This window comes from Notolabrus celidotus, chromosome 9 (genome assembly GCF_009762535.1).
Source record: "Notolabrus celidotus isolate fNotCel1 chromosome 9, fNotCel1.pri, whole genome shotgun sequence".
NCBI lineage: Eukaryota > Metazoa > Chordata > Actinopteri > Labriformes > Labridae > Notolabrus > Notolabrus celidotus.
Window position 1 is genome coordinate 10,096,142 of NC_048280.1, and position 24,865 is coordinate 10,121,006.

The 24,865-nt window shown below is 39.1% G+C and overlaps 1 long non-coding RNA gene across 2 annotated transcripts in view; it reads left to right on the forward strand.

Moving 5' to 3' along the window:
• The window catches only part of LOC117819470, a 66,966-nt gene that overhangs the window by 15,669 nt on the left and 26,432 nt on the right, over nucleotides 1–24,865 (forward strand). The window lies entirely within an intron of this gene.

A 24,865-nucleotide genomic window follows, 5' to 3' on the forward strand; every position in this document is an offset into this window, starting at 1 on the left:
AGATCTTAACAATAGAGGGGAAATGTCAAAACCGTCTCACACACAGATGGAACCATATGGCAGCTATCTTACCTGGATCTGGTTCAAAATGTGCTATTCAGTGTGGATTGAAGTGAGTCATTTAGAAAAAAGCTTTTACTGTTCATGAAATTTACAGTCATACATCAAAACCAGATTTGCAGTGACGTAACGTATACTGACCAACTCCTCAACTGGATAAATCTTATTCAACGTGGTTTCGGTCTATAGAAAATATTTTAAATCAATATTATGCTGATGCAACTGCTCTTGACATTATCTTTGTACCTTCTGGTGAGATTACGAGAGCTAGGAGTAATATATCTGCTGGTCTGAAGGGTGATCTAATGCTAAAACACACACTGCATAGTGCATTATAGTGTAGGAAGTACTTCACAACCTGGGGAAGATCTTCACATTTAACATTACAACATAATCTTCCAGGAACACATGCTTGCATGATTTTAAAAGGATAATATACTTCTTTTTGACGTAGTCTCAATTAGGGATGCTCCCAGGGACTCGGACACTAAAAAAACAGTCAAACTGGAACACAATGTATTTAACACAACAAACACGGGTACACAGAGTCTGTGGATGAACTGTATCTAACTGATTTGCCTGGTGTGCCTAACATTAGTCAAGATAGCACCACTAGCCTTTGGGCCTCCTTGCAGGTTAACATCCACATGCCTGTGCTGGTTACACATTGCTCTAGTTTGACATAGCCTACATAAAACTATGTCTGTTTTCTAGATCAATATACTGCCAAATCGTGCGGCACTACAAGATGCCGTCTGTGCTTGCTTCTTTACGTTTGGGTAGTAGAGCATTATAGCATTATGGCATTTGCCACCAACTGGAGCTACAGCACCTGCTAGTGGCAGCTGGCTGCATTGTAGCTTAGATACAACTTATGACTGGCATTTTGGGCCTACAATATTAAAGTTATTTAATCGTTTAATCAACTAAACACACATCCCAAGTCTCAATGTGCTGAGGCAAAAGTTAAGCAAAGTTCTACTTTTTTTCCCCCTGATAACACTGCTGTTCAAACGACCAAGATGAACTATGTTTAACACTTCCCATTACTTATGGATGTTGCATGATAAGCATTTGCTGACCAGTTGAGGTTGACCCTTCACTTGAATGATTGATGTTATTTGTCAGATGTTCCTGAAATGTCAGAAACAAATGACCAGTCAAACCATACTAATCGCCAAGGACTGGAGGTATTACAATTTCAATCTTTCCTGAAACAGCATCTTAAACGAGCCTTCAGCTAAGTGTCACTAAAATAATTAAAATCTGTTTTCATAAAAGATAACGATTTATTGCTGGTTTAAAAACTTTTCCCTACTTTACCTTCCGAGTAGCTGATATGTTCAGGTCATGTTGGCACTGAATCTAAGTCCACTTGAATCTTGTTTGAGATGTATAAAATATCCCAGTTGACGCCATGTATTTTTTTTATGTAGTCACAGTTGGATGTTATTGTTGCTTGAACTTGATGGAGATCTGCTCCTGATATATTTAAGTGCTTATTAGAAGATTGGCAAAGGAAGTATTGAACGATATAGCTTAGGTTGGAAAACTCTAAACCAGTTTGGTGTGGTCTAACTCAAGCTTTTAATGCAGCTCAATCTTTTATAGTAAGATACGAACATCGTTGACTTCAACTTAAATTCTCTTACAGTACTTTAGATTGATGACTTCAGATACATATATATAGGCTACAAAAGTGTGTGGTTGAAAGCTTTAGTGCTCAAAGACATAAAACTTTCAGAAAGCTTTCATACCCCTCATTAGTCTGGTCCACTGGCAAGTGATAAAAGACTCTGAACATTCATTTTGAGTGTGTTCAATTCATAGAAAACAAACAAATAAAAAAGAGAATGAAAAGCAGATGGTTTGGTGTATAGTGCAGAATGAATTCCCAAACATCTGCTGCAAATAAGCCAAGGAGACATGGAGAGAAATAATAATTAAGCGTGAAAATCAAATATAGACGTGACTACAGCTTGATCAAAGCTTTGCTTTTCTTTGGCAACATATTGATATAATAATGTGTCCAATGGTGTTTTTGAAAGGACATCAAAAACACATTTCTTCTTAATAATGTAAGAGTCGACTGCCAGAGTTGAGCACAAAAACAGGGAGTGGTTCTGTGTGTCCAGAGAAATACTGTGCGTCTTGGATGACAGATGATCAGACAGGATAACAATTCCTGTAAAGCAGCAGGTGCAGATACAATGCAGAGTCAAAAAAGTTTTGGATACAATTTTGCAACGTAACATGCAAGGTAGGACTTGCTAGAAGTTCTCGCTTCAAACTATAGAGCTGTATGAGTCACCACAGAATCAATCATATGCCTTTTTTTTCTCCCAACCAGTGGAAAGTAAAACCCTTCTTCTGAGCCAAAATAATCCTTGGAACCAAATGTAAGTATCAAAGTAATGAAATTCACGGACAATTTGACTCCAAGCACATGCTGATCCATAGTAAAAAGTGATTTTCATGGATGAACAATACAACAACTGCTAGGAATAATCCCCTGCTAAAGTGATCCCTCTATCTGTGCCGTGAGCTCTCCAAAATCCTGGTAAACGGGACCCGGAGCGAGATGAAACCCAAAGATAGAACGACAGATTTATGGCACCCCAGATGTGCCTGATTTACGAGCATTGTTTAATCTCCTGATTCCAACCACATGAAGGCCTTTTATTTGGAGCCTTAATTTATAGAGCTCAGAGAATGCAGGCTTAATGTTTTCTCTCTTTGTAGAAGATGAGCCAGCACTGTGACTCAGGCAGATAAACAGATGCTTGGATTAACATACATCTTATGCACAGACATTGAGAAAGGTTATCTTTTCACAGGCTGTTACAGAAACCAAGAAGTGCCCTGAATCCAAAATGAGAAACTAATTTAAACACATTAGTTATCGGACATAAAGCAGTCTAAAAGGGCTGCAGTGCATCGTAAAACAAAGTCTATTTTTGAGAAAAAGCTAAAGAGTCTGCTCCAAAGTTTGATTTTAGAGCAGGACTGTCACACAACTAATTATACATCATAATGTGTCTCTTACTCTCTTATTCCCACCCCTTGGCGTCACAGGCAAGTTCTCATTACCCGATCGGCTGAACGTTGAGCCTCAGGCGGCTGGTTTTTCCTAGCGAGCTTGGGTTCCTGTGTTGTGGTGGGAGGGTCGGCAGAGGCGACACAAGCAAATGTTGCTGTTTATTTCCATTCTGTCATGTGTGTGAATCTGATTACAGGTCGCTAAGTCAATATTTAGCTTCTGCGGACAGCATCATCATCGACCGGTTTATTTTTTCTGGGCCCCGCCACATCTGCTGCCAATGTCATGCGCGGTAGCCGACGTGTGCCGCTACTAGAAAGGAAAGCAAACAATGAGTGTGCAGTCCCGGTCGAGTGAGTCAGGCTGGATAGTGGTGAGCACGAAACCATGATTTGCAGCTAGAAGTTAGACTAGCATGAGAACCGGGAGCACTTTGGGGGTAGCTTTAATGGATCTGTTCAGGGGGGGTTAAGGAAGTTCATGGTAATTTCTCACGTGAGCCTCATTCATATTTAAAAGGAAAGTCAACCACAAGTACCTTACAATAAAAGCCCACACAAAAGAAAGAAACGAGCAGTGGTTTGCAGAAGAAGACTTTTTACTTTTATATACCTTTCATACAGCAGGCACAGTAATTACACGTCATGCATTTTTTCGTTTGATACCCTTGTCTGGGAATCCTGCATGGGGGCTGCAGCTTTATTACGAGCCAAGAGGAACTTTAGGTCGAGGCTTCTTTTCATCTGGCCCTCAGGCAAGAAGGATTTGATATTTATTAAAAATAGAGAGGAGTATATTTCTTCCAGTCGTAACTTCATTACCTCAGGTTATTCCACAGAGGCGGACCACACACAGTCAGTAGATCTGAAACGCCTCCTCCGCTTGTTTGCATGACCTACTATTTGAATTTGAGGGTTCACAGAATTGCTGTGCCAAAGATGTGCGAGTTGACACTTTATAAGACTTGCTGCCTGTTTAGCTGAATTTACAATGTTATAAATTGTTTGTACTTGTTCTTTGTCGCAACTATTTCAGATGTATCAACTGTATATTCTGCATCTGCATGCATTATACATGTAACTTATATTGCTGGTGTAACAGCTGAATGGTAAGTTTTACTGCTTGTTTAAGACATTAAGGACAAAATGTCTCAGCCACAACCCTGGAGTCCTGCCATGTGTAAGGGGCCTATACTGCTTTTTAGGTAGGCGACATACATACATTATACATACTGTGCAGAAAAAAAAAAGAAACAACTCCCCGAACTGCCAGCCCCCCTCCACCCCTTAAAATTCACTTTCGTCTACAAAACATCTGTTATTCATTTAGAGCAGGAGGTTTGGGGGGAAATGAACTCCGACAAGAGTCTGTAGATTTGGGTACGGCCCCCAGCTTTAGGTTCCTTCTGATGGTTAAGATAGCCCAGCAGACAAAAATGCATGAGTTTGTCTTACAGACTTTTACCTGTCCTGCTCTAAAAACTAAATAATACTAAGTTGTGGGAACAGAGGAAACATTATTAGCAATATAAATGCTTTTATAGCATCAGAGTATCAACATATTATAAAAACATAAAGACTTGAAGACAGATAAATGTTGTTCTTATAAAACATGAAACTAATATTTTGGCTCAAGTTGACAACGTTGGCACTGAAGCCAAATTTGATAGTAAGCATAAATGTAATCTGTGTTACATTAATTTGCCCCACATTAAATTCTCTCTCTTCATGTACTGACCCTATGAAATGACTCATAATTTAACAAGCGCTTTTCCATTAAAAAAAAAACCTCCAGACCTCAAAAAGACTCAGTGTATTTGCAATGTAATAATAGTGAGTCATCAAGTTAGTCAGAGGGACCAAAAACTAGAAAAGCTTGAAAACTGGCTAGCACTGTTGCAGATGTTGCAGTTAATTATTGTGTTTTGGAGTTACAGAGCATATCCTAATGATTCTCAGAAAGAAGATGGTAGTCCTATATAACTAATTATCATTCAAACTTCTACCAATATACACACTGTGCGATAAGGAAACAATGAACGTGTTCTTAGATTACACATCAACTGTCTGACTTCAGAAACTTTTTACAACGCCTTAACAGCATTATACTTAAAATCTATGACACCATGTCAATCAACAGTCAGATATGATTTAGATTCAAGATGAAAATACAGATTTTTTTGAGCTCATATTAGTAACCAGTAATAACTTTCTCCTGGTGGCTGAAACTCATAAGATTACCAATATTTTCTTTAGAATTTTTGTGTTTCAAAACATGTATTTTATGCACCCCTTAGGGGTAAAAAGGTTAATGCTATGTGGGCAAAGATACATATACAGTATATATTAATATTGTATGCTTAATTATTCTAACTGAAATTCATATTGTTTGCACAGAAAACGAAGAAAATTTCTGATTCTCCAATTGTCGTCACTACAGCACTTGTTGTTTTACTGCTTTGCATTTAATGATACATCTTTGCTGCAATGACAATTTTTTCAGGTGACCTCAGGGACGGTGTGTGACTATTTTTGTTAAAACTTGAGGTTCTCTTGGAATATTTGCGACACATGCTTGTCCTTCTCTTTGTGAAGTGGTTGATCCCATACTGCCACCCACTGAGTTGGGATGTATTGACTTAATGACGAGTAAATAAGAGCAACTTTTATTTGCTTCTTTTTATCAAATAAAAATCTATTATCATAATAAGTGATAAGAAAATACTCCTATTAACTGCTGATATTTTATTGAACCTATATACATCTTGCATTCCTAATTTATATCCTTATAGAGTGTAATACCACTTGACTTCATTAACTACGCCTGTAAAAGACGTCAAACCAATACCGCCCTTATAGATGTGCATTATGTCACTTGTTCTTAAGTTTTTCCATTGACTTATGGTAATTATAACTCTTATTTGTTATATCCTTACAGTGTTTAAGTCAAAGCTTTATATTCATAGTTCCTCTATTCTTCTTTCTTGCAAAATTTTTCTCAAAGTATACGGTCCAACTTCCCTATCTAACACATACTGTGGCAGCCTTATAATTAAAGTCCCTGTTCTCTATTGCTGCTCTAGTTTTTTCCTCTTTGTGTTTCACTACTTTAATATGAGAGCGTCATGAGCCTGGAAATCCTTGTTAAAAGAAAATAAGCATGTAGCGGTGCCTGGAGCAAATAGTTTCACAGTAATACATTGGTACAGTGTGCACGTCGGCCTCCTTATGAACAGAATTACATCTGTTTTTTGTTGGTCTGGGACATTAATTATAGCCCTCTTGAGAAGTGTGTGCAGTGCGCTGGTGTAATTGATAGTGAGAAAAACACTGCATACAATACCCAGTTTTCCTTTGATGTGCTCTCCTTTTGTTCTCGAGGATTTATGTTGGAGTTCTTTGCATCTTTGTTATCTTGAACCATAAATGGGGAATGCACTAATGAAGTTCTGTCAGTGCTCATATGTAGTAATGTTAAAACAAGATGTGTAGTCTTTGCTGAACTGCCTAATGTGACCACAAGTTAAAGTTATTCATACCGGCAAATCAATTCTTCAGTTTTTTTCCAAAGTTATCTTGAGGCAATTTTTTGTTATTCCTAAAAAAAGAACATTTGGCCACTTAGGGGCAGCAGAAACAAGTTGCAATGTGTCATTATTATAATTCTCAATATTTAGAATAAACTTGTCATTTAGAAGTAGAACAGGAGGAAGGAAAGAAATTTAAAAAAATAAACATTTGCATTCATGCTGAGTCATGTTTGTGCCCAAAGGATTCATGTAAATCTAATATTCTCTCAACTTCCAGCTCCAACTACTCCTGGCTCTCTGTCACTAAAAGCTGTTCCACTGAGTACCCCTAAAAGCCTTACAGGAGCACTTTAGTTTTTAAGTTTAGATTTACAGCATTTTTCTCATGCATGTTTTTTTGTGTGTGTTTGTGCAAAGTGGCCTTGAGAAGTGAAGACAATGCAGAACTTCTAAAAACTGCTGCTCTTTGAGTATCCACTTGAGTCTGGTTGCAAAAGTCCCAGAAGCAACATACACACCTATTCTAAAAAGCACATCCTCACAACAAAAATGAACATGTTTATAGCCCTGCTCAAAAAACAATCTTTGTCTGAATGGCTAATTTTTCTATTCGCACACACTGTGCACGGTTGATTTTTTCGAAGCTATGAAGGTTATGAGTTTGTATAATTCCAGGCACAACTAACAACTGACTGACAGGCAGGCTCACCTTAGCTGTTCGTGAGAAGGCTAAAGGCCCACCTCAAATCCACATCTGTGCCTCCTGCTAGGTTAACTGAAAATTATGTTGGGTCAGTATTTCTAATATGGTGACCACAATTGATAGGCTTTCAAACTCTGCTTCAGAAACCAGCGGGTGACATCACTGAGACTACGTCCATGTTTTAGACAGTTGATTAGTCTTCCTGCCACATTTTTAAAAACGATCTGCTGTATGTTATAATCATACCACTTATTCTTGACCTGTTTGCAGCATGTTTCTTCTATCGTACATTGTTTGGGCTTTTGCAGATCAGTGAACCTTGCTGGCCACCATACTAAGGCCTACAGCAGCCAGTCAACAGGAGGAGTTCTAAAAGTTTTAGCTTCACTGCGGGGGAGCTGTTGTGCTTTCCTTGTTTTCACACAGTCCATGGACACCTACTATCAATTTCCCATCAAGCCAGCTCCAGCCTACTTGCATGATATTTCAGAGGAAGTTCATAAAAATGAATTTTCTTTGGCAGTGAAAACGCAAAACCAACCACACACAAAATAAGATATTAAAGCGATAGAAGAGAAAAGACCTTTACTTTGTTTTTGGAATAACTTAATATGCTAGCTTTGATTTTAAGTGTTCCCAGCTGCTCTTTTCTTTTTACTTTAGGCCTTTATCTGCGGGTCTGCAGCAGTAACAAGGGTGCCACACTGTCCCGGGGTCCTAAAACTTTATCATACACAGAGCACAGCATCGGCATGCCAGCAGAGGCCACTAAGCCTATCCTTTAATAACCCCAAATATGCAGCAATTCATATGGATGTGGTTCAGTCCTATTTCTGATGGAAAACTACACCCTGATGCAGGAACCAAAACACTGATTCCATCAGCACGGGGCGAGGCACCCAGCCAAAAACACTGCACTGATATGAGGCTTGTTCCTGGTCGCCAGTCAGCCGCTCACATCCTGAAAGGGTCTTTCAGAGAGGATTTGAGAAGTTATTTTCACGTTTGGTCAAACTGTGCAATGCTGTCATTCTAAGTTAATTTATTACTTAAAAGTAGTGAAGGTTATGTGAGTAGAAGGAATGCTTCGTCAGCAGAGTTTAACTGTTTTTGGAGAGCACAGGTGAGACCCTTGGGGCCAAAATTCAGTCTGACTTTCATCCATGATGCTAAGCACAAATGGCTTGCCAAGAATTCTCTCTCATTTAGTACTCTGAGTTAACATCTTGTCTTCTGCATTAGACGATAGAAAGTGAAATAGAAATGCAGTACAAGTTTTGGGCCTTTTAAAACTCTTAAAATAACAAACACAAACACCTCCGTCCTCATGTGTCATTGATTTGTTTTCATTTTAGTCCAGCCAGGTTGTAACTTTTAAACACTTTCCTGTGTTTGCTTCTGTTTGTAAAAACAGCTGTTGTGAGAAGTTTTGAAGTGCTTGAACACTCGTCAGTGTTCAGTAGCTCTGGGGGCGGAACTCTCCGGATTATCATCTAAGCCCTCAAACAAAGCTGATAGCTGTGTAAATAAACTTGCCTTTTTTCACACGTGTTCCGTCTATTTGCTCTACTTTCTGGCCATGATACTTCAAATAAACAGCCCTGCAACTGCAGTCACTCTGCTAAGGATTTGTGATTTATCAGTCCATAGACTTTTGGCCCCTCTCAAAAATAGTAAACAAGAAGCAATTTGAGTCTGGTCGTCAGCCAAGGCAAATGGTTGTATTATGATAACAGGCCTATTTCCTGTAGTTAAGATTTTTGTTTAACATTAGGCCCTATTCTCAGCCTGCAACTGGCAAGCAGCGGCGGCCCAGTTTCGACACTCTTAACCTCTGCCTCAGCCCAGCGACCAGATGTGGTTCCCTTAAGCAAATTATTGGCGGTTCCTAGCACACACAGGTTCCCTACTAAGTGTTTCCAGCTCAGATTTGGCAGGAACAGAGGAGACATTCCAGTGGAGCAACATCATATTTTCCCTTCAGCAAAGCCATAGCAGCTAATTATTTATTGAAAAAAAATCTGTTTCTAAACCAGGCTAATATGTTATCCTTACTCATTATTTTCTGGATTGGAGCTTTAAAAAAAATGTTTCTTTCACACCGAAGCAGTGTGGGAAGATGCATAGAGAAAAGTTTTCAAAAAGGAGAGCAGAAAAGTGAGATGGCTCTGCGATTAGTCATGCTCGTGTTTGTTTTTGAGAGAAAAACTGCCACACAAGACACATTTGATTTACAGGGACACTCACCCATTCCATTCTGCTATACTTAATTTAATCCTCACTGTAAACCGACTCCAGACTTTACATGACTGGGAATTGAAAGTTTAAACTGCTGTGATGGCTTTTAAGAGACAACCTGAGCCAATAATCAAGTATCCAATATCTCAGAGGTATTTGCTCTGTGTTGTTCCCGTAAGAGACCCCCCCCCCCCATTACATTATCACATAATGTGTTCACAAATTCTCTCTGCTGGTGTTCAAATAACGATAAACTTACAATATTATCCTGGAAAAGGCTGACATTAAAGAAATAATACCCAAACCATTGTAAATGAGGCCATGCCTGAACTATTTTTATGAGTATTTGGAGCACTTACAAAAATGAAGCGCAGTCTACAAGGCAGCAACTACCAGTATAATGTTTTGGTTGATCTACAGGTTATTGGTCATCATTTAGGGAATATTTCAAAAAATGCTGGATCAACAAAAGTCAGTTCACAAACACGTCTCCACAAATAGTTGTTCTTTGGCGTGGGGGTAAGTCATCTCAAAGGATATCAGCCCAGTGATGCCTCCTACCACTGTCTGCCCTTCATTAGTTCTGATGGGTGGGGTATCACTAAACACACCCTTTTTTGACATAAGCATGAACAGTTCACTTGAACTTTCACCTCATTGGTTCATGACCAACCTTTCCTCAAAACATGAAAAAATATTAAAATCGGTTCACTCATGCCCCCTTTTTGTCAGTTGAAGTGATCACAGAGACCAACACACATAATTGACCTCCTTGACAGATTTCAGCCTTCTTGGGTAAAACCTTCAGAAGATATTAATTCAGAAAGTTTGAAAAAGTTAGTTTTTTTTTATTATTTTTTCCTAAAACCTCTGTGATGAGGTTTTGTCTGTTATTAGTATTATCAGTTGCCGTGCGACATACTTAATTCTGATCAGTCAATACCCCATGTGTTATGTTTTAAGTTTTGCTAGGGAAAATGTGATCCCACATGTCAAATCAAATCAATCAATCCAAGGAATCTAGCAAATTTCACCTCTGCCTGTTGACACTGGGGCAAAATAGTTAGTTTCCCTCAGTGTTTCAATCTGCTGTAACAACCTGCTTATGCCTTAAATGAACCAAACTGAAATTGATAGTGAGGCGTATATATGACCCAAAAGAGCAAACAAGATCATTAGGAAAATTACTGATTGTATGACACCAATGACAGACATTAAAATCAAACATAAAGAAACAATTTGATTTAGCTTGCAAACTGAAAGTTCCTTCCCTGACATTTTCAAATAATATGATTCAAAGTGAATGTTGTAGTATCGTTTGATAAAGTGTGATAACACTTTTTGTCTAAAAAAAGTCACTTTTGAGTGCACAGGACAGGATCAGCAAAGAGACAAGTCACTTTCAAGGCTTTGGGGGTCACCAAAATAAACACAAAATGAATGAAATTAAATGAAAGTTGTTTACTGAAGCTTTAAAAATAACCAACAAAGTTTTGCTATAGCTGACTCTGTTCCAATGTTACTTCCCCCTAGGTATCGCATGTCTAAGATGGGAGCATATGTAATACATGAAAGGACGTGTTTCTTTACCTGACTGACTACATTAGGTCCTCATGTTTTTGCTGAGAGAACAGTTACTCTCTAATTGACACGTATTCTTCAACAGCCCCTGTTCATCTGTTACGTGCAAACCTCCATCTGACTCTGTGAGCCCGCACCTTTTAAAATGTGAGCGCTGGCACGGAGGGCAGCCGACAGCTAAGGAAATATTTACAGTAAGAGAACACTTACACATGGTGGTTGTGTCTCTCTCCTCTAAATTGATGTCGGTCGGAGGTGGTTGGTCTCCAGAACGAACATAAACAATCGGCTGGAGCAGGAGGCCGCCTGCTGCGAACGCCAAACTGCTCAACACGCAAACACACATCACTGAGCTTTGTGAGTAAGCGGTCATGAAAAAGTCATCACAGCAGGAGACATCAACATGCAGAGACTTAGGGAGTTATGTTTCAAAATTTGGAGCTGTTTCAGTTGACTTACGAGGAGCTTTGGAGTGTAACTGTGACACAAGAAAATACATTGGTCTAATTTGAGCTCTGGACTTCTGGATGTTTATGGACAAATTTACCCCGATCTTTCTGTAACACCTATGTGACCAAATAACTCAACATAAACCTGTTGGTGTGTTTCAATTTACCCATTATAACATGAGATTGTCATCCCATGCTATTGATGTACAATACTATTCAGAGACCCTTTACTTTAAAACCTGCTCCCAGTATCCAACTCTACATAGTTTTAAAAGATGGAATCAAATGCTAAGACTTTTGTTGTCGTCAATTTTTTGTTTTATATCTACTTTTATTTTCTAGTGACATTTTGAGTACAAAAGTAGTGGTTCTGAGGTTTATGATGTTTACAGGAAAGATACTTCAATAAAATAGGCGCTGTGTTTTTGATCTATAACAGAGACAAAGCTCATTAGGTGTCCATACCTATTAGGTGCAGATATTCTGGAAAAACTCATCAACACAGTGAGAGGTATGACTTACATAAATCATTACAGAGGAAGAAGGTGCAATGCAATGAAATAATGCAATTAAGAGAACACAAATACAACCTCAGTTACACCAAAATCCGTATCAAAACGTTTTGCTTTTTTTCATGTAATACTCTGAAGGATGATGATCTCTTCATTTCTCTTCTATTTTCTCTGCTGCACTTTTTAATCACTTTCATAATTCTGAGATTGCGGTGGACACTCAGGCTGCATGCTTCATCCTTTTCATGTTTTATTTATGTCTGTATTCATTTAACTAAGCTGTGTTTTGCATTTTTAAAATAGCATTTGCCATTTTTCAGTAATAGCCAAGCCATGATGTCCCTCTTACTTTGACCAAATACAGTGTGTTACACATCAGGGATGGGAGAAAAATCAACTGAGCAATATATCGTTATCGCTAAATATTAATATTTACTTGAAAAACGCAGCGCTATACACACTTCCCTGTCAAATTAACTTTCTACATCACTTGTTTGTTTTTTTTAAATGGAGCGCCGCCTGCAAGCTAGTTCAGGCAGACAACTCGAGCTGCGCTCATTCATACTGACACGTCATCACCCTCCCTATCAGCTGATCTCAACATCCTCTCATTGGCGGTCTATTTAAGCTGCAAGTCTCCCCCTCTCTGTCTCTGCTTTGCAAGTGCTCCTGCTGTCCTGCTCAGTGCTGTGTGAAAACTTTGTACCCACCTCCTCCCTGGCATCCACCTGCGGGCTCCGAGGGGGGTTAGTCCTATCTCATTGCTCCTAAATGTCTGCATTTAAATAATCTATGAGGAGTAATGAGGTTCGGAGCCCATACGCCAAACACAATACTGTATGCTGCAATAAACTTTATCTTAAGTAAACGTGAGTTGTCTGACTGAAATACTTTTTTTTGCCCTTTTTGCCTTTATTGTATAGGACAGCTGAAGAGGGACAGGAAATGTGGGGAATAGAGAGAACTGTAGCCTCTGTATGTAGGGCGCTTAGACAGCTAGGCCACCAGCGCCCCCTCTATATCACTTCTTTATGACAGCTTGTGGTGGCGCTATTGACATGAATAAGGGGAATGTGAACAGTATTTAATTGGTAGATGAAGCAGACAGCTACAGATTGGTAGAAGAAGACAGCGGGATGGTGAAATGAAGTCAAGAGATGCTCTAACTAATTTCAAAACCTTAAAGAAGAGAGAAAGAAAGAGCTATTCCACCTGTGATTGGTGGACTTGACATGCCACGGAGTCCCGCATGACAATTACTGTCCACTTTATTGACAACAAGTGGGAAATGCATTCCTACGTGCTACAAACTAGCAATTTTGTATTAAGTTGACTATAATCATAGCAATTGTTATGATATATATTTGTATTATATACACTACCGTTCAAAAGTTTGGGGTCACTTAGAAATGTCCTTATTTTTGAAAGAAAAGCACTGTTTTTTTCAATGAAGATAACATTAAATTAATCAGAAATACACTCTATACATTGTTAATGTGATAAATAAAGATAAATAAAGATAAATAAATAAATAAAATAAAGAGAAATAAAATGACTATTCTAGCTACAAACGTCTGGTTTTTAATGGAATATCTACATAGGTGTATAGAGGCCCATTTCCAGCAACCATCACTCCAGTGTTCTAATGGTACATTGTGTTTGCTAATCGCGTTAGAAAGCTAATGGATGATTAGAAAGCTAATGGATGATTAGAAACATCTTGAAAACCCTTGTGCAGTTACGTTAGCACAGCTGAAAACGTTTTTGCTGGTTAGAGAAGCTGTTAAACTGGCCTTTCTTTGAGCTAGTTGAGTATCTGGAGCATCACATTTGTGGGTTCGATTATACTCTCAAAATGGCCAGAAAAAGAGAACTTTCATATGAAACTCCACAGTCTATTCTTGTTCTTAGAAATTAAGGATATTCCATGTGAGAAATTGCAAAGAAACTGAACATTTCCTACAACTATGTGTACTTCTCCCTTCAGAGAACAGCACAAACAGGCTCTAACCAGAATAGAAAGAGAAGTGGGAGGCCCCGGTGCACAACTGAACAAGAAGACAAGTACAGTAGAGTCTCTTGTTTGAGAAATAGACGTCTCACAGGTCCTGAACTGGCAGCTTCATTAAATAGTACCCGCAAAACGCCAGTGTCAACGTCTACAGTGAAGAGGCGACTCCGGGATGCTGGCCTTCTAGGCAGAGTGGCAAAGAAAAGGCCATATCTGAGACTGGCCAATAAAAGGAAAAGATTAATATGGGCAGAAGTGTTATGGACGGACGAATCGAAGTTTGAGGTGTTTGGATCACACAGAAGAACATTAGTGAGACGCAGAACAAGTGAAAAGATGCTGGAAGAGTGCCTGACGCCATCTGTCAAGCATGTTATAGGTAATGTGATGGTCTGGGGCTGCTTTGGTGCCGGTAAAGTGGGAGAATTGTACAAGATAAAAGGGATTTTGAATAAGGAAGGCTATCACTCAATTTTGCAATGCCATGCCATACCCTGTGGACAGCGCTTGATTGGAGCCAATTTCCTCCTACAACAGGACAATGACTCAAAGCACACCTCCAAATTATGCAAGAACTATTTAGGGAAGAAGCAGGCAGCTGGTATTCTGTCTGTAATGGAGTGGACAGCGCAGTCACCAGATCTCAACCCCATTGAGCTGTTGTGGGAGCAGCTTGACCGTATGGTACGCAAGAAGTGCCCATCAAGCCAATCCAACTTGTGGGAGTTGCTTCAGGAGGCGTGGGGTGAAATTTCTTCGGATTCCCTCAACAAATTAACAGCTAGAATGCTAAAGGTCTGCAATGCTGTAATTGCTGCAAAGGGAGCATTCTTTGATGAAAGCAAAGTTTGAAGGACAAAATTATTATTTCTAACCTTGTCAATGTCTTGACTATATTTTCTATTCATTGTGTAACTCATTTAATAAATAAAAGTGTGAGTTTTCATGGAAAACACGAAATTGTCTGGGTGACCCCAAACTAAGAAGTTGTGATGTCACCAACATCCTCATGATTACGGAGCATGTAAAGCACATTTTCAGTTTAACTTTGCAGACTTAATGTCGTTTGTAAGAGCATCTTAACATCTGTCTTACAGCTCATTGAGCTGAATCAACCACACACCTCTGTCATCCTTACCCCAAAAGAGATGATGATGCTCTCTTTCTGACAGCATGACTCTTGAAGCAGAAACTGGGGCTTCCTCTCTCTAATTACAGTCTTAGCTATGACTTCCTGTGGGGACTCCAGGAGGGATGTTTGGTCTTGACTCTTCAGATGACCCCAAACCAGAAACCTCAGCGCTCGTTCTTCTGGCTCATGAAATATGTTCTGGACTATAACCACCCCCGAGTGAGCCATTAATACGGCGCTGAGTCTGTGCTGCTGTCAACCTTCATCTCTTACAGAAAACACAGGCTGGGCTTAATAGAATATAATCACAGCACAGGATAATTTGTTTAACTTGTTCTGCTCAGACTCCATGTTGGACCAAACATTTGACCTCTTTCCATCTTCTTTACGACTCTTTTGTTTGTGTTAATGTGTGTCAAACTAAAGAACTTTTGCACACTCTCATGGTATCTGTTCCAGGTTTTCATGCTTTTTCACTCTCAAAAGCAGCAGCAAGAGGAGTCCCCGTGCCGTCAATCACCTGACTCCAGCTCCCTGCCCTTGTTTTCTCTGAGAACACAATGAAGTCCCAAAGCTCAAAGACAGATTTTGGTAGTCTGGTTGTATTTACGTTTGAAATTGTTCATAGTGTAACTTGTCTCTGAGGCAGCTGGGAGTGTACACTGTTTAATCAGGAGACACCACATAAATCAGAGGCGGTCTGGACAACAGCAACGGGCCGGTCTCACAGAATCAAAATCAAATCCCTCAAATGGACGGCTCAGGAGGACTCTTGTTATAAAAGTCTGTTAATACGGCAAAGGAAAGAGTCACATCATTGTTGCATCACATTATTGAGTATCACTTTTCTTTCCCAGAACCAGAGCTCAAGAAACTCAAGTATCCTGATATATAAGGGAAATTACAATGACATCACATTTAGTGGCCTGAAAGAACAGAAACAGTTCAGACAGACCAGACCTCCTCTGTGTATCTGGGACCATAAAGAAGTTTTTGCTGGCTGAAGCATCCATCCTACAGAACAACGGGGCTTTATTTAGTTACAGGTGGATTTGTGATAAGGTTTCTAAATCCAGCGTGTTGTTTGAGTAACCACAGAGATAAGTTGTCTCCAGTGACTTTCAGAGCTTTGTTCCTCTACGTCATCAATCTCTATTTCCTTCATGCGTATCTGCTTTGTGTCATACTATCTTTGTCTCTTTAGTTACTATATTGAAATTGACAGTACCTTTTGTAAACACAGGGCTATGTGTATTTGAAATCACAGAAATAGCTTTAATTCAGGTAACTGTTCTTTACACTTCAAACAGCCAGTTGCTTAGCTTAATGTACCAAAGCAAATCCTTCAGAGCACTACAGACTGGGTTATACTTTTTTTTGGCATGCAAAGATAGAACACTCAAAAGTGCTTGAGTGTGAAGTTTATATTCAACTTGAAATTTGGATTCTGTGCCAATGATCTGTCTTCACCCACAGAAGTCCTATTATGCACCCTTTGAGCAGCACTGACACAAATCCTGGGTGCAGAGAGGGTAGAATTATTCAATTATGAATGAAAAATAATTTGTCCTTAACACCTTTCATTCAGAGAGTCTGTTGTTTTAGTACCACAGAAGTGTTTGAAATATTAGTATTAAGTTTTCCACACTTGCTCTATCACCGGAATACAACACCACAAAGTCTGGCGTACTATGTTGTATCATTTTCTCACACTAATACATTTTATGCAGCCAGGTTTCTCCTGCTCTCCTGGCAGACAGTCAGTGTGACGTTTTGATGCAGCAACTCAGATCAGGCAAAATCTTTTGTATGCTTTGCAAGTTTCTGACAACACCAAGAGCAGAATAATCATCTTACATACACTATGTTGTTCAGTGTTGGAAGCTCCTTCGGGGCTGTGTTCTTTTAACACTGTTTTTCAGCACTGTGAGGCCTCAGTGCAAAAATGTCCTCTGCGTAAGCTGATTTTTGTCGCCATGCACACAGTTGAAAAGAGTTCAACTTTTGGAACACCACTGCTCAATGTCACTTCTTGATGACCGACCAATCAGAATCAAGAAGGAACTTTCACATCATCGTCAAACAATAGTGGTGGAAGTCTCTACAGGGGAGAAACTAAGCACACTTTTTTTTTAGAGGTGCCACTTCCAGATGTAGAGCTGCTACTGATGCTACGACACAATATCTGTCAATTATTTTAAGTTTTATATGTAAAAGGCCATTGAATGAAAGAAAATTTGATGAATACGGAGCACTTCAAAACAGACCTAACAGTTGCTTCTAAGGGATGCAGAAGTTACATGGGACAGCTTTCATGGCCTAGTAACAATAAAGAAGCGGTGAGAAGCACTTTGGAATTGAGGTCGAGGACACTGCCAGCGCAGAAAATGGCGTTAAAAGGACACGGCCCTTTATTGTATCCCTACTATGTTAGACTGTGTCATGTATGATTATTTTATCCCTTTTCACATGCATTCCTGAAAAATTCAAGTTAACTTCAGCACAGCCTGCCCTGAAATTCTCCAAAGTTGTTTCTTCACACATCCCTCACAGAGAGACGTTTTCCCTGTTGGACAGGAGGAGTCTCAGGAGGCAGGACATGAAGTAAGAAGGAAGCTGCAGTAGTCACATCACAAGATATCCAAGATGGCAGTCGAGGTAGAGTCTAACACTGTACAGACAGTTTTTGTCTTCATATCATAATATGTGCTATTGGACTTCTTCACAGTATCATTGAATGAGTAGAAAAAAAACTGGAAAAAAAAGAAAGCAGAAGGAATAAGGAGCTTCACTGGTTACACAAAGTTCATGACAACCCTCCCACTTGCCTGCAGTGAATTTTCAGGAGTGTAGTGCATGTGTGAAAACATCATAAGCCTTCTCTTTCAGAAATTTGGTTTATGTTTAGTCACAAAATAGTTGTTTATAACCTCCTCAAAAGTCTATTTTGGTTCAGCCAACTTTTCTGATCCCTATGCTATAAAATCAAGTCAATGATGTACCCAATACACTAGAAATATGCTCACACTCAGCAGATATTTTGGTACTTTTGTGAGGAAATAAACTCTATGATGAAGGGATTATTCAAACTTTTGCTGATTAGTTTTCTACCATAAAGTAAATAACAGATTAATAATAACATTTCTGCCAGACTGTAATAAAATCTGAATTTATCTGAGTCATTTGAATCAAAGTCAGACATTAACATAGTCTATGATGATGTTTTTCTGTCTTTGAATCATTAAGCCAGAAAATAATATGCAAACTGTGCAGACGTGAACTGCTTTTAGGAGGTATCTAAAGGAAGATAAATGAGAGGAAATGATCGGCTCCAACTGAGCAATGCCCTTAAATGAATCAACATCTGAAGCAATTTGCTTGACTTTTATTTCCTGATATTTCATCATCTGTGTAATCATCATCAAAGAACACAGTAATGTCCGATATTTTCCATGACTGAAGCCCAAAGCTCCAGGGATCATTTATTTCTCATTTGCTCCCATGACCTATTAAGCAAAGAAATCTCCCCGCATCTTACTGTGGGATTCAAAAGTGGGGCTTTGACTTTGATTAAAACAGCAGTCTTTGACTATTTGCATGTGTCAAGTTGTTAATATCAAGACTTCAGAAAAGGCGTCTTATGTATCTAACCTTTCCTATTTGGCCTGACTTTTTCTCTCCCTGGCGTTGTTGAAATATTGAAAAAAAAACAAAAAACGACCACCCGAGTCTTGACTCCCACTCACAGGTGGGAATCTAGTGTTTCAGCTTAAGTTTAAAAGTGATTATTGTGTCTCCAAACTACCCTGTCTACACACTAGCATGTCAAATAAAGCTCTGAAGAGGGTGAAAATAGCCAGCGATGTAGCCGTGCAGCGGATCCTGAGGCCACAGCCGCCCGGCTCACTCGCCTGCCGCTTGATGTTTAACAAGCCGGTCATTTAAACACGGCTAATAAAACAACTCCTGCTGGGGGGAGAGGCTCTTCATAAACCCTCACTTCACAATGTAGAGTGTACGTTTCCCCACGCAGCCCCCTCTCTCTCCCCCCTCTCTCTCCCTGACCAGTGAAAACTCAAACAGGCACTTATGCAGGCGTCATGTTTTTAACTATAATTGGAGTGATAAAAGTGAAACAGCCGCCACATTATAGCTGTTGTAACTCATGTCCAGACTTGGGTAACATACAGGAGGATTTACATGCTGCAGTGCAAGAGTAATGTTGCAGCACGGTGAGGTAAAGAATGCTTATATTAGCTCATTTTCATGATCATTAAAAGAAACTGAAATCCAAACCATCAAACAGAGAGCTAAGATTTAAAGGGATAGTGTCACATTCTTGTAAATACTGGTTTCCTTTGGCTTTCTTCCTTAGAGTTAATTCAGGAGACTCATTTCATTCACATGATATCTGGATATAAGGATTTTAATTTAGCTTAGCATAAAGAACACAAAGAGAGGGGAACAACTATTACTATGTCTTCACAAAATGTCCAAGTGACATCCTTTTCAGACAGACACATGAGAGAGGTGTTTATATTCCTATCTAACTCCAAAAAAAGCCAAAAGCAAGTTTCCCACGATGCTTTGATTTAGATTAATTTAATCAAATTAAGTTTGACACTTTGGGAAATATGTTTTTTGGCTTGAATGTCTGTTGAAGAAAAGCCCACATTATCTAAATTAGGCTTTGTTATGTTTTCAACTGAGTAGAATGAAGATGGAAAAAGTTTTTAATTGAATTTTAATCTCAGGTTTTATTTCCTTGTCAGGCTGAAAGGCTTCCAAAGTTTGGACTGCTATCTGAAAACACTGGCGCTTGGATTCATGCATTAATACTTACATTCCCTATTTATGATTTTTAAAGCTCCTGTAAGGAACTTTTGAGATGTCAGTATTAGTGCCCCCCCGTGGACTTTCGTGTACATGTCGAGGAAGTATTTTGTACTAAAATACTCAGCCTGCTTTATTTTAGATTTCTGATATATCACTTATTGCAAAATTTTGCTGTTGAAACAGTGAAAAAAAACATTCTGCTTCTTCAGTGTGCTCTCAGTCATCTGGTCCGACACCTACCACATCAAATAAGTTAGACATTTAAATTTACTATTAAATTGATCATTTTTATGTTAGTCTCTTTGCTTAAAAAGGTCAAATACTTATATATTTATCTTATTGTATCATCCCCAGATAAAAAATCCTTCTACCTCTGCTACCTTGTATAACTCTGTTCAGCCCCTCCCACCGAATTAAGCTCCAAACAGGCCTGCCAACCATTGTCCTGCAAACTATCTGTGCTACTAAGCTAGGTATGTCTGACTCAAAGGACAGAGACCGTGAACTGTGAGTCCACTCCTTTCTGTTTATTTTTTTTTAACAATAAGGATCAGATGCACATTTATTTTGACTTGCAATGATGAAAGTCTATAACTCAAACTACATTTTAACCAAATAGAGTTACCTACCATAGCTTTAATGATGCTGTATTGTCCCTTGTATCCTCCTTTATTACCCTGGATTAAAGTGAAGTCAGTGTTCTCTTCATTTTTTCCCAGAGCTGTCACACAAGACAAACATGAGAAAAGTAAAAGTAATCAGACACTTTTGGCAGAACACTGTTGACATTCCTGTGAGTTTCTGAGCTCCAGGTCTCATGGGGTTGACCTCCTCCGGGGACAGCAGGTCCTGGTCACATCCAGGGCAGCAAGGGAGCATTTTCCTTTATCACTTTCACCAATGTTATATGTATCTAACCCTGCACTGAAAACTAATGCTAATGAGCAGGATTTAAGACCCTGTAGTTCATTGTGTGGTGTCATTACACGGATGTGTTAGAGTTGAGTGGCCTGCATTATGTCATCATGATGTCTCCCATTCCATTGTTAAAATAGAGCGGGGTGGTTTACAGGGTTTTTAGGGGGGTTGTATGGTTAATAAGTGACCAATAGTATCAGACCTTGTGTTTGTGGTGGAAAATTAGCTCCGTTTTTGGTTACTGAGAATTATTTTTAATCTACACTGCTAGTATGATCTTTTGATGTGTCATGGGTAACATTTCATGATGTCTCTCTTAATCTGCATTATGCACATTTACACACATACTTTATTTAATTGTTAAGTCTTTCTGACAATGTCATCCAACAACACTTTGAGAAGAGAACAAATTTTGTTTTCTCCTCACTGGACAGCCTTTTGCATCTCTCTGCAACGTTTATAAAGATATTGTAAAATCCATTTTCTTCCATGCAGGCTTATAAACTCTTTGGTGTTTGTATTGGTCACCCCACATATATAACATTTAAAAAGCATAGAGCACTTTGCTGGTTTAAATGAAATTTCTTGTGTGTCAAGTTTTTATCTAGTATTAAAAAGAAGTGTGACCCAACATAATCCAGTTCATAGCTAAAATGTATCATTCCTATCAGGTTATTAATGCTCCACCACAGATATGAGTAATTAGGAAAACATTTTTTATAAATTGTATCATCAGAAAACGTTTATTTTCATTGACAGCCACTCTGTGACTAGCTGGAGTAATTTTTATGTTCTGTTCCTGTTCAGCCAAAATTGCTGACATCATTAGAGCGAGGCGCCAGGAGGCTATAGGCTAAAAGCCCTCGGGGCAGAGAGATGGAGCAGGGGGAGGGGAGATGTTTTATGGGGGGCATTCCTAATATTAGGTTTCAGATGCCAAAGTTCTTGAGTCATTTTCAACCCGGAGTCTTTGGACAAAAGCTGGAATTCAATCCTGGAATCTGTGATCAGCTGACACTTTTTGTGACTAGAATCTTCTCTTCACAGAAAGACAGAGAGTCACTTTTTATATGGACGTATTGCAATGAATCTTCTCCCTTTATTTGTTATAACACTTTTAGTCCCAAAGTTTAAAGTTTTTTTGGTTAGGATGAGGAAATACTGTCCAGATGTACAAGCTTAAAAACATTAGATACAAACTTAGACAAACAAGGGCTTGGAAAATTAGGAATTTTCTTTGGTTGTTATGTTAAGGAAACCTGGGTACAAAACCTGATTTTGTTTATTTATTTAAAAAGGAAAACATATGTGGGTATTTCATAATGGCTATCATGTTGCAGTGCAGTCTGAAGCCCCCATCTGCTCCTGGACCCCTACCATCATAGAGCCAGTCTGCAGCTGCATCCTCTCTCTCTTTCTCTCTCACACACACTCTCTGCTCTCCTCTTCCTCTCCCTCTGACCAGCTGTCATGACCAGAAGTGAAGGTATCCCCTTTCTCTTCAAGAATTTGGCTCTCACTTTAAAATCATGAGCATGCATTGATAATAGACGCGGCAAATTCTTCCATCCTCTGACCTCCCTAAAGACCCGTTGGCATCAGATAAATGGGCGCTTTAATGGGTCTGTGTTTCTGTTTTATCAGCAAATCCCATAAAAGACTAAAGCCAATGATGAAGGGTTTGAGCTGACACATTTTTCCTGTAGTTAATGCTGATTGATCTCATTTCTTTGTGACAAAGTGCCTTGTTGTTGTCCATAAAACTATTAAAAACATAATGGTGTGCCAAATTGTTGCACAGGGTGACTTCTTCTTGCGTCACGATAGATTTAGCCTAAGTGGTTTAACTCGAAATTACCCCATAGACGTCCGTCTTCCAAAGCCGCAGTATCTGCACATTTCATTCATTTCTATTGGTATCTGTAAAATGGACAAATTTCAATTTAACTTCTCTGTTTGCTGCATCTGCAGCAGGCTATGGAAGATTCACTGGTTAGTGTTCACCTTTGTTCAATTTTGACTGAGTTTTGAGGATGAGACAATTCACTTATGTTTTTTTCATTTTTTTTAAAGGTTAAAAGTTACCAAGACAAAAGCTTTATAGAATACATTGCCTAATACAACTGATAATGTGATGCTTTTTGTTTTTCTTGTTATTGTTTTGCACCAATTCACTTTCTTCCCTGATTTAATTATAAACATGCTTTTATTTTGAAAATACAAGGAAGGTACTTCTGCAAGATCATAGAGGCAGGACAATTAGACAAAAAAAAAAAAAAAATAGAGATCAGGTGCCAGTTTAGCTTTATCTCTGTAAAGCAGTTCCCCATTAACAGGGGCTACGGTCCTTTTCTCTTAGGTTGATTCCCGGCCCCGGCATCATAAGGTATATGTCATCCACTCTCTCTCTCCCCATGATTCCTGTCTCTCTTAAGCTTTCCTGTCATATAGAGCCAAAGGCCCTAAAAACAAAAAAATATGAAGCATTTTGTGATGCAGGTACTTCCTCTGAGCTCAAGGAAAATTCAGAGAACCCTGTCCCTCTTTTCATGTTAGCTATGCAAGAGCTCAAAACTATTTTTGTCCTTAAAACACCATTAATGAGGACCTTTATCAGCTCCTGTATTAGGCACTCTCCCAACCAAAGATGAACCTTCAGTGTAGTAATGTATGGAACAAGTGAGCTTATGCAGCACTACTAACTTCAATCATTAAAAACGAATAATAGCTAAAACAATGAATAGCTTGTGACATAGACTAGATATATCAACCTGAACACGACAGATGGATCAATGGTGAAAACATAATCATGGTGTACTCCATCTTGATGTAGTTGTTGTATTTGTTGTTGTTGTTATGGCATTACCATACCAACTGCTGACGTGTAAGGCACTTAAGCTTCCCTAAAGGCAGAGTGATTACAAACAGACAGAAACCTTGGAGTTTGTAGTCATGCTGAATAAAAAAATAGAGAATAAATCCTGCCTTATTCTCAGAACAAACTGAGCTGTGTGAATCAATAAGTTAATGTGAAATCTACACTGCCAAGCCTGCTACCCTGGACCTCATCCTCAATCGCTCTCCGTCTGTCTGCTGGATGCAGGCGGTGGATTTCTCATGGAGGCAGTTCCATGCGGGCGTGCAGCTGCTGGTGGACTGAAGTTACAGGTTGAAAGAGTCATTAGCTAGAGAAGAACAGCCCACAGCCTGATGCTCTGCTGTTCAAAGAGGGGGCCATGTTTGTGGTGTGTAAAAGCTGCTTGAAAAAAGACAGGCTGGGGCTCCATACAGACACTTTAACTTGAGTCAAATTGATCTGACATGAAGAAGTTCTTGTGGGCTTTACTGTCCTTATTCAGACACTGAATAATACTGTTTGGAATAACTGTACTTGAAAGTATTCTCAGCTTTCCTGCTTCAAAGCAACATGTCAACAACTTTTTACATTTGCTGTAACTTGTTATTTCTAACATAGGGTTGGAGGCTCAGTCAAACAAAATGTGATGAATCACTGCTACTGGATCCAAACCTACTTAATTATGCTGCTCTATACTATGTATGTACAAAGGGTGCTTTAACTAACTTTCATATCATGTAGAATTAAACCTGTTTGTTAAAAAAGATACTTAAAGGGACATTTCTGTTTCTTGAATTGGGGTCATATAAGTTGCACCAGTATTTGTACTAGCCACAATGGATGCCAGTCAGCTTGGCTCCCTCAATGAGAAACTACTGGGGGAAATGGCACGCAAGCTAGGCTACAGTTATCTGCAGATGGGGCGAGTCTACCACAAAATTAAGCTAATTTTGAGAGACTCTCCAACCTGAGCACCCATCTCGGTTTAGGTGTTTGTCT